This window comes from Condylura cristata, unplaced genomic scaffold (assembly GCF_000260355.1).
Source record: "Condylura cristata isolate star-nosed mole 26May11 unplaced genomic scaffold, ConCri1.0 scaffold00009, whole genome shotgun sequence".
NCBI lineage: Eukaryota > Metazoa > Chordata > Mammalia > Eulipotyphla > Talpidae > Condylura > Condylura cristata.
This window is the reverse complement of record NW_004567110.1, coordinates 38,664,845-38,675,698: the sequence shown is the minus strand read 5'-3', so window position 1 is coordinate 38,675,698 and position 10,854 is coordinate 38,664,845. Positions and strand designations below refer to the sequence as shown.

The following is a 10,854-nucleotide window of genomic DNA, read 5'->3' as shown; positions in this document are numbered from 1 at the left end:
AACCTCTTTTTTTAAAACTTGCCAACTCCGTAAGTTTTATAGAGCTCAAGTGTTCTGTATTTTCAATAAAGGTCCCTGGTAAGGCCAAATTTTCTTGTCCTCTGCAAGAAATGTGTCGTCTACGTGGAGAAATTTCAATTTTTCCTAAGTTTTTAATCATTCACAAGTTTGAAAGTTGTGTAGGCGAAGAAAATCAAGGAAGGGGCAGTGGATAAGACCTCAGCACCATATGCCAAAATATTAGAACAACAAAAAATAACAACAACCAAAACACTAGGGGTATGAAAATCCTGGTGAGCAAATGTTGACTCCAGTGAAAAAATCAAGAAAAGATAGAAACGGGGCTCATGGGCAGGTTTTTTAATTCCCGTCATTATTCTCTATATAGCGACTGGAACAGAATAATGCAGGCACAGAAGATTTAAAAGCAATATTCCCATTCTGAGACAATGCACTGGAACCCAGTTGTGGGCATGTATCCACAGACTTTAACAAACCAGTCCCTTTGTGAATGACACATAACTCTTGCAGTAATGCTCACTACAGATACTTTCTTCATTTAAATTATTTTTTAACCACCCCTGAGAAAATCTCTAAACTTCTTTCTTTAACGAGGATGGTGCAAGTATATAACCCAAACACAGATAAAGTTGTGACTCTCCGCTGTGACCCATTATCAGTTGAAGACTATGTTTCCTATTTCTTAGTGCTCACATGTGGTTTTCCTTTTTGAGCTTACTGCATAACTAAACTTAAGTTCTTCCTTCACACAGATACAGAGAAAACACCAGCTGCTGGTCGAGGGCAAGAAAATGGGCACGCACCTCCCTACCCTCCCTTTGCCCTATGCCAGTGTCAATGTGGGGACCAAGTGAGATGGTGGAAGATACTTTTGAGCACACTATAGGTTACCATCTAACGATCTCAAAGGCTCCAAGTTGGATTCTGTGTAAATGCTGCACAGCCCTCTTCCTGGGCTCCATGTTGGGCTTCATGCCTCCGTGTGGCCCTGGACAAGTTCCCTGACTGTTCTTCACACCAGTTACCACTTCTAATAAAGTGACTACTACATAAGATCACTGTGAAGGTTACAGTAAATGCTTTATAGAAGGTTAGTAGGGAACATGGTCAGTGTGTTAGTCATTCATGCTAGGACTTAGCCAGAAGAAACAGCCAGTAAGGGCTACAAATGTTCTCTATGTTCAGTGAAGGCTCCTGTTCAGGCCAAGTTTTCGCATTCTCTGCAGTAGTCTACATTTAGAAATTGGAATGTCTTTAACTTTTTAATTATTGACAGGTTTGAAAATTGTGTAGGCCTAGAAAATCAAGAAGGGGGAAGTGCTCAGAGCTATCATTCCCTTGAACCCAAATCATGCCCTTGAAGTTAGCATCCAGCCCTGTCGTGCTACATATGAACTGTTGGCTTATACAAGCTAAAATCTGAATAAACTCTCGGCACCTATCTCACAGATACATGAGGCAAGTGGTGTAGAAATATAATCAACTCTCCGCATCCAAAGTGAATTGAATTCAAAACAAGTAGGTATCGCTGGAAGAGTAAATGATTTTCTTTCACTTTAATCCATATTAAAATTAGCTTTACATTTTTTGTTAGAAATGACCACAATGAAGTCAATCTACAGCTAAAATAAAATGACTAAATAAAACTATATGTAAATCTGAAGAGTCAGTTAAAAATTTATCATGACCCAATTCAAGTCACAAAACTGAATGAGAAATATGAGGAGTATTTGACACAGAAGTACATGGTGAGTAAAAGGGAATATCTGTACTCTGAAAAGGAGGACTAAAATTGAAGTAGGAGGTACTTTCTAGGGACAGGGACTCAGCTGATGACAAGTATTAGCCACACTGTGGTACTATGCCCCCAAGCACGCTGAGCCACCCTACTGGAATGTTCACCTTCAGAGTTTTGATTTGACATTTTTTATTGAGATATAATTGACATATTACGTTGATGTCAAGTACACAGCATAATGCATATTTGTTTATCTTGCAAAATGATCACAAGAAGTCTAGTGAACACCTGTTTCCAACAATTATTTTTTTTCTTGCTATGAGAACCTTTAAGATTTCATTTAGCAACTTTTAAAAAACAATTCTTTTAAAGATTTATTTTATTTACTTATGCACAGAAGTACTGGGGTATAGGCCAGAGGTGTGGGGGTCCTTATTGAAATAGCATTGCATCATAACATTATGCACTTTCAGGTGTTCATCTTATTTCACAAAATAGAATACTCTCTCACATATTCTACCTACCCTACTATACAGATAACTTTGATTTTTCAAAAAAGAAAGTTGGCTTATGATACCTCTGTTGAAATAAATTTCAATGGTGGGATAAACAATCTAAGAGGTTTAAATATTAATTCAGTCTGTGAGCAGTCTGCTGCCTCTGTGCCTCATACAGCAATTCTATTTTAATATCTAGAAAACAGCAAATATTTACCAAGGACCAGGACACTATGTAGTGTCTGGGTAATAACCTAAGAAAGTCACACAAAAAAATCCGTGGCCTCTCAATCGTTACCGAGCTCTAGAAGTCAGGTGAGACATTTAAAGGCTCTAGAGACTTAACACAGTATTGCTCTCCCAAGATCCCTGAAACTGCTTCTCATGACAGCTCTGAGCTCTAGAGGCATGCATTTTTCGGGTGAGGTGCAAGTTATTTCCCTTTCTGAATATGTAGTATAGTGTGGGACAAGTGCCAGCTCCCCACCCCGGAAGAGTTGTGGGCTGGGACTGAGCTCATGAGCAGGGATGGTGGCTGGCTGAGGGTCTTTCACTGCTGCTCTTGGTGGTTTGTGAGGCTGTGTGTGGATGGCTGCAGCTACTTCTGCAGGCAGGAAGCAAACAGGGAGCCCTGTCCTTCACCGTGAACTGTAAGATCATGTCAGTGTTTGTTCCTGAACTCTCTGATATATGAGGAGGGAAGTAAAAAGCAACGGAATCCACTTCAAATTGAAGGGCACAATTCACCTGCCGGCACCTGTGTGGCAATCTAAGGTAAACAAGTTATTTAACAATAATTATGATAATAACGGCTAGCTCCCAGTCATGGTGAAGGATGGTGTGTTATCAAGCACTATGCATACTTAAATGCTTAATTTAAAATTTCTCACCTATAAATTAAGGATAATAGTGCACCTATTTCATGATGTTATTATGAGGATTAAAGGAGAAAACAAAGTGAAAAAAAAACTTGGCAAGTTGAGGCAACAGGATCAAAAATAACAGTGCTTGAGGCCATCCCTGGTGGCGCAGAAACTTAAAGCATAGCACTAAGAAGTTAAAGCCACTTCAACATGAGTTCGATCCCCGCCCCAGATCTGACCCACATGGTGCCACAGACCTCTACTGCCCTGCCCGTTGCTCCCCTCAGAAGTGTACTTCGTCCGTCGGCCTAGTCTGCTCCCCACTCTGTCTCTGGTGAATCCTCTCACTGCCCCTGCACCTCTGGCCTGTACTGTATGCATAAATAAATAAATCTTAAAAAAAAAAAACAACCAGTGTTTGAAACAGACTGACATGGGTTAAAATTCCAACTGTGCTTTCTATGATTTGATCTCCCTGAATTTCAGTTTCTTTAACTCCAAAGTGGAGCTGGAGCCACTGACTTCAGTGGGAAATTGAGGAAGAGAGTAAGTCAAACATCAGCTGGTGTCTGCATCCCTAGGAGATGTTCAATAAATGGACTTACCCCTCCTTCCACACACACGAACCTCTTCTGCTCACCTGTCAGCTGCCATCCAAAGTTCCTCATATTCAAAGATACATCTCTTTTCATAACAATGATAATTTCACCCAATTTAATCAGCTAGACATGGATTCAACAGCTTAGTATCTATGAACTCATTTAATCATCAACACAATCAATGAGGTAGTTGCTACTGTTGTTCCATTTCACAGATGAAGAGACTGAAGTGCAGAGTTTAAGTAAGAGGCCCCAATTCAAACAGTACAGTGGTGTCAGCCTGGCTACCAAGTCTGTCCTCCTAACCAAGATGCAACAATATTTTGGGGCAAGCCTGTTCGAGATGCCATGCTTTGATGGAATCTTGTTTAGAAATAAGCAATGGGGCCCTCCCTGGTGGTGCAGCGGGTTAAAGCACAGCACTAAGAAGCTAAAGCCACTTCAGCATGAGTTTGATTCCTGCTCAGGAGGTGACCACATGGCACAGCAGACCTCTCCTAACCCATCCGCTGCTCCCCTCAGCAGTGTGCTTCGTTGATCTGCCTGTTCTGCTCCCCACGCTGTCTCTGGTGAATACTCTCACCGCCCCTGCACCTATGTCCTGTACCCCAGTTCTGTATGAATAAATAAATCAATCTTTAAAAAAAAAAATAAGCAATGGATGCTTTCATCAACTTCAGTATGTTTGATTAACTTTTCAACTTTTAAAGTAACACTGCATATATTTCTTGAGAATTTTTAATGAGGTGTTTATAACTGGTTCCATGTGCTGGAATACTGAGAAGAAAATGCATTTCTCTCTCTAAAGATTACCCAAATAATCTTACATTAAAATACATACCAACCTTGGGAATTTAGACAATTGTGGCTGAAACAATTATTACAAATTGTGGTTTAAACAATTATTACAAGTCCAAGTTAAACACACACACATACATATGTTTATATAAGGGCAGTCAATGTTATCTGTTTTGTTAAACTAATGACTTCTATACCAAATAATCTATAAAGCTCCTTATTTCTAATTTTCACTCTTCTATAACTATATGGTATTTCAAAGTGTTCCTTTTACAAATTTAATCAACTATTGAACATCAAAGATGATATTAATCTCTAGCTCTGCTTAAAAGGAATCTCTGGAGACAAATGAGAAAGAAAGGTTAAAGAATTCTATCCTTCAAAGTAGGACAGGGTAGCTACCTATAAATTATGCTGTTTGTTTATTAAGATAATTAAGTCCATCAGTGCACATAACTTTTAGACTCAACAATTTTCTGGCACGAACAATTTCCACTTTTTCTAAAACAAAGAGGATGTGTTCAAAAGGGGTCCTCTACAAGCTCCTGGCACAATGCATGCTATTTTAAAACATGATTTATGTGTCTAATTCCTGGAGCTGCCTTGAAAAATACACTGGGTTTTTCCTCATGTGTTCCCTATTAGAAGACACTCCAATTTGAAGAGTGCACTCTGTTTCAGACTACAGGCCGCTATATCATGTCAGCATTTTCATTAACTACTGTTCAAGCTGGACCTTAAACAAATGGAATGGAGAGTCACAGCTGCATCCACTGCAGAAAGACAGAGTTATCCTCCGGGAGGCTTACATAAGACATGCAGGACAATCAGGGCGAAACCCAAATGTCATCTTAATCGGATTTCTCTGAGACTTACCCACATTTTTACAGGGTATGAAATCAGGTACACAGTGCAGAGTTCTCATTTTATTTGCTTTATAACAAAACACTGGGTTAACATGTAAATATATATATATATAATTTTTCCTTAAAGGACTGGGCTCCAATTATGGAAACGTTGGCAACTTCTGCCTAGGAGAGAAGTAAATTGGGATTCGCGGGAAGCTTGGAGACCTGGGTAAGAAAAGCTCAGTTCTCATCCCCAAAAGCTACTACTGAATCCAGGAAAATCACTGGAGTCATTGCCCTAAGAACTTAGGACAGAAGTGAGAAGACCCTGCCTCCCCAGCCCCCGTACACGCACACCCCACCATGACCACAGTCAAGAGTCAAAGAGCTCACAGAATGTGCATTAGCAGCAGCAGGCGAAATGCCCTGGGAGCACCTGTCCTCTCACTGCACATTTCCAATTGGCACATGCGACAGAGGCCAGAGCTCACCCGCCCAAGGTGCAGCCTCTCCCCGCCTGTGTGCCCGCTTCTCGCCCGCTGAACTCCCCAGAGCTGGAGTCCAGCTAACAACAAGTGCCACCCCCAGCTTTCCACAACAGGATGATAATAAAAACGCATGTCCCCTTCCCACGGTTCCCTCTAACTTCAGAAACTACAGTCAACTTACTGGGGCGCGGGAGGCAGGGAGCCTTCTTCGGAGAACGCGCTCCGGCAGCGCGCAGCCAGTCTGGCCCCACACTGCCCGGGTGGCAGCGGCCGGTGCCTAGTGAGGCTCTGCCGCTCTGCACCAGCAGCCTGGGCTCCGCCGTGCTCCGTGCCTGGCACTTGCCAGGGCGCACCGCCCGGCGGCGGCGGCGATAACACTGCACCCAGCCGCGCGAACGCGAACGCTGCAGCTGCCGCGGGTCCCGGAGTGCGGCGCTCCGAGCCCCCGGTGAGTGTCTCCGGCACCGAAGGGATCGGCGCTCAGCTAGGAGTCGGGCCCGAGAAAAGCCGAGGCACTGTCGCCGGCAGAGCCGTGAGCCCGCTCGCAGGCGGTCGGTACATCGCCGGCGCGCCGACGGGGGAGTGAGCGCACAGGCACCGCAGTCCGCACTCGCCGCCGTGCCGCGGAGAATGACAAGCGCCGAGGCGGAGCAGCAGCGCGGGGCGCGGGGCGCGAGTGCGCATGATCCCGGCCCGCTGCGGCACGTCACGGGAGAGGGAGGGGCAACGAGGGGGGAGCCGGGCGGGGCCGGGTGGGGCCCCCCAGGCCGGCTCCGGCTTTGCGCCCTGCTGCTGGAGGGAAGGTACAGGAAGTCTTGCGCCTCGGGGTTTGCGAATCTAAAGCAGTGTAGTTGAACTTGTTTGTCTCGAGTCCATTGTTCCTTAAAAATCACTGTTTACTCCAAGTCGACCTTAGGGCGCTGGGCAAGCCCACAAAAACCAGTTTAACTCAGATTATAACTTAACCTGAAAGGGCTGTGATTTTAGGGGACGATAGTTCTGTACCTTGGCTGTGTGTTAAAATAACTTGGGAGGCTTGTAAATGCCCTTTGCCCAGGTCGCACTCCAGAATCCAGATAGGTACTGCTAATCTGGGTGGGGCCCAAGTATCAGGAGATCGTAAAGTGTCCCAGGTGATAACCTAGATACTTCAGAGTTTTCCAAATCTAACATGAAATAGAAGCTCAAGGGGATTTTATTAAAATACAGATTCGGATTCGTAGTTTGGGCCCTAAGAGGAGGTTCTTCATTTCCAAAAAGTTCTCATCTAGGCCTGAGCTGAAAGCCAGACCACTGCCTTCCTGCCGCTCTTATAAGTGGTGTCGAATCTGGAGCAGAGCATCTAAAACGTTGGTCTGCCTGAGAATCACCTGAAGAGTTTTTAAAAACTTTCCCAGGCACTATCCAGGGTGTTGTGGTTCGGCCACTGGACATAGGTGGTGGGTCTTCCGAATTCCAATCCTAAAAAGCAGTAAGCAGGATTCTGATATGAGTGTTGTTTGGTACAAACTTCAACATTTTCGATCAGCACCCTGGAGGTGGGAATAGACTTTTGCAGTGAGAAGAACCAAGCCAGGTGTAGAATTTAGGACATCTGACTCCAAATTCAGGCAAGCACATGATGTTTTATCTGACTAGTCCCAACCTTCTACAATTATTATGCATTAATCTACTTAGGAAAAAAATGTAAATCATATTATTACCCACACTCTGCATTGAATATTTATTACACATATCATTAAGGAAGCCTAAAGTTAGCTAGGGAAGAAGACTCATTAGGAGGAAAGAACGGGGTGATGGGATGTTGGATGACCTGTTAATGCATTGCAGAGGGAAAGCTAAGTAGGAACCTCAAATTAATAGCCAGATATTCAATTTAAAAAAAAAAAAGGTTTATTCAGAAACAAAACAACGGAAAAGAAGGCAGATAGGAGAATGTGTTCCTGCACTGCACTTAACCAAATCCAAGGCTATTTCCTTCTATAATCTCTAGAGGCTTCCACCTCTGTTCCGTTAGGAGAAAGCAGCACCACCTCCCATGGGAGATGCAGGGTGTATTGGGTCCTATAGTTTGCACGAACATGGTCTTTCTAACCTCCTGACTTCATTTAAACAGGATCTCTATTTTAATATTCACAAATGACAACTGAACTCAAATTGGAGCCTGAAAATTTTGGACAAGATTCAGGAACCATGATTGGCCTCCTGCTTCATAGCACATGGTGAGATTCCTGTTCAAGACCTAATGAATATATATATCTTTTTTTTTTTAAAGATTTATTTATTTGTACATACAGAACTGGGGTACAGGCCAGAGGCTCAGGGGCGGCGAGAGGCTTCACCAGAGACAGAGTGGGGAACAGAACAGGCAGATTGACGAAGTACACTGCTGGGGAGCAGCGGGCGGGTCAGGAGAGGTCTGCCGGCCATGTGGTCACCTCCGGGGCAGGCGGAGATCGAACTCATGTGGAAGCGGCTTTAGATTCTCAGTGCTGTGCTTTAACCTGCTGCGCCACAGGGAGGGCCTGAATATATATATCTTTTTAAAGATTTATTTGATGCATATAGAAATGGGTGTGGGCAGAGGTGCAGGGTGAGAAGATTCACCAGAGTTAGAGAGGGGAGCAGAGCAGGAGGATCTACTAAGGGGGCAGCACAGGAGACAAAAGAGGTCTGCTGTGCTGTGTGGGTCAGCTCCCTGGTCATGGATCAAACTGGTGCTGCAGTGGCTGTGGATAGCTTCATAGTGCTAAGACTTGCCCCACCAGAGAGACCCCATGACCTAATGAATATATGGCAATTCCTATACAGCCTTACTGAAGTCTCACAATGATCTAAACTGGATGAAAAAGAAATTATGTCCATTTTACAGATTATTAAATCATGTTCCGAACATTAGTTGGTTTACACAAGCGGTGGCACGTTAGCTAAAGTACTGGTCTGAGTGTTAGATGTGACTTCTATAATGAAAATAACCACAAATCAGGTCTTACAAAGAAAATGGTTTCTGTATTTACTATTCACATTTGTTAATGGAAATGTCTGACTTTGCATTAGATGGACTTTCATTTTTTTGTAGAGAGGAAATGCACTGTGTTTTCATCTGTTTTGCATCTCTATAAGATAGAACTGGGATTTATTTTTCTTTGAATATCCTAGACCTAGGACATTGCAGTTATATAGCACAGGCTTCACTGAGGGCCTCAAAGGGCAATACTCACATTTTGTGGTGTCTAGTGTAATTGCCATCTTCATTTTATCCAGGCCCCAAGAAAAGATTTAGGAAAAATTCAGATGAAAACCTGCCTCAAGTTACTCTTCTTTTTCTCTGCTCTCCTTTCACCAAACGGCATGCTAAGCATTGTTTTTCATTTCCAAATCTTTCTTACCAAGTTTTGCTATTAGTAAATTAGAACCCAAATGGATTTCAAAGTCACTCATTGAAATAGAACCAGCCATATCAGAAATAATTGTGCTAGTGGTAAATGCTATGGATTTATATGCCCACCCTGACAGATCTGGAAGAAACAGTGTGATATTTATATACAAGATATTAATCCAGAGAATTTGTCTTGGAATACTAGATTATTAAACATGTTCTGCCCACCTTTATCTTTACTTCCAATGTAACTCTTCCACTAGAGCTACTCTTGTGTAATTATGAAAGATATTAATAATAACTGTGAGATAATAACTGATAGGGCGAGTACATTGTAGCTTGTGGAATTTTGGCTAGTTTGCTTTTTAATAAGAAAATAATTTGAAATAAAAATACAAGGGTAATAGAATAGTCAGTCACTTGGTAACTTTAAAAAGAATCCAAGTTGTCTGTTTTCTTAGGTGTTAGAAACTTCCATCAAAATATTTATCTGTTTAGTATGTTTAGTATGTTAAGTCATTTGCATATTGACTTTAAGAGATCAAGTATTTAATCCTGTTAAAAGTAACTAGTATGTCCTATTGCCACTGTATTTAGAGTCACTACTATTGGCATTAACCACATGAAATGTATATTAGTTTAATATTAACATGTCTGCATCTAGAATTTGCTTCTTACTAGCTGTTATTGCTGTCTGACAGGAATAGGAGCTACATTTTTTTCTTATTCTCTGGGCTCTATATACCCTATGGATTAGTAAAGTCGACTGACTGAGAATTTCTTCATATAGTGTGCATACAATGCTGCTCAAAGTCCTAATGGTGAGGATTTTAATTACAGAGATCCGAGTAACTTCATGAACCTACTCTCTGTTCATTCAAGAAGCTGTTCCTCGAATGGATTTTTTTTTTTTTAAAAGATTTATTTATTTGTGCATACAGAACTGGGGTACAGGCCAGAGGCTCAGGGGCGGTGAGAGGCTTCACCAGAGACAGAGTGGGGAACAGAACAGGCAGATCGACGAAGTACCCTGCTGAGGGGAGCAGCGGGCGGGTCAGGAGAGGTCTGCCACGCCATGTGGTCACCTCCGGGGCAGGCAGGAATCGAACTCATGCGGAAGTGGCTTTAGATTCCCAGTGCTGTGCTTTAACCCACTGCGCCACCAGGGAGGGCCTCGAATGGATTTTTATTAAACTCTTTTTGCTAAGAATCACAGGCTTGTCACTGAGCTGTGAAGTTCAAGGCCACAAATTCTGCACATTTGTTAATTATATTTCTTCATCGCTTTTACTCATAGTAATAATCTTCGACATGAAAATCCATAACTCTGCCTATGTCATACTTACCGCCTAGTAAGAGCACTGTGAGGAGCCCAAGGGAGCCAGCAGATCTGGGAGAACTGGGAGCATCGAATTTCACTATGGGAAGCCTAAGGTTGTCATAAAAATTAACACCATTTGTGCTTCATTTTTGGACATAGTATATTTCAGAGTTTGCCTTATTCGACACATGCTGCCACTTAGGAACTTCATGGGAACTATAATTGAATCTCTTGGGTGGAAATATGAGGGTGGGGCAGAGTGTAGGGTTAGGGAGATAAACTTTTTGTCTTTTTTTCCCTGC

At 42.7% G+C, this 10,854-nt stretch overlaps 1 protein-coding gene across 1 annotated transcript in view; it reads right to left on the bottom strand.

Annotated features, from left to right (window-relative positions):
• The window catches only part of PAG1 (phosphoprotein membrane anchor with glycosphingolipid microdomains 1), a 132,162-nt gene extending 126,049 nt beyond the window's left edge, over positions 1-6,113 (bottom strand). The window contains exon 1 of the mRNA XM_004679775.2: positions 6,034-6,113. The gene's annotated coding sequence lies outside the window, so the exon portion shown is untranslated. The remainder of the gene's footprint in view (positions 1-6,033) is intronic.
• Positions 6,114-10,854: the final 4,741 nt, after the last annotated feature.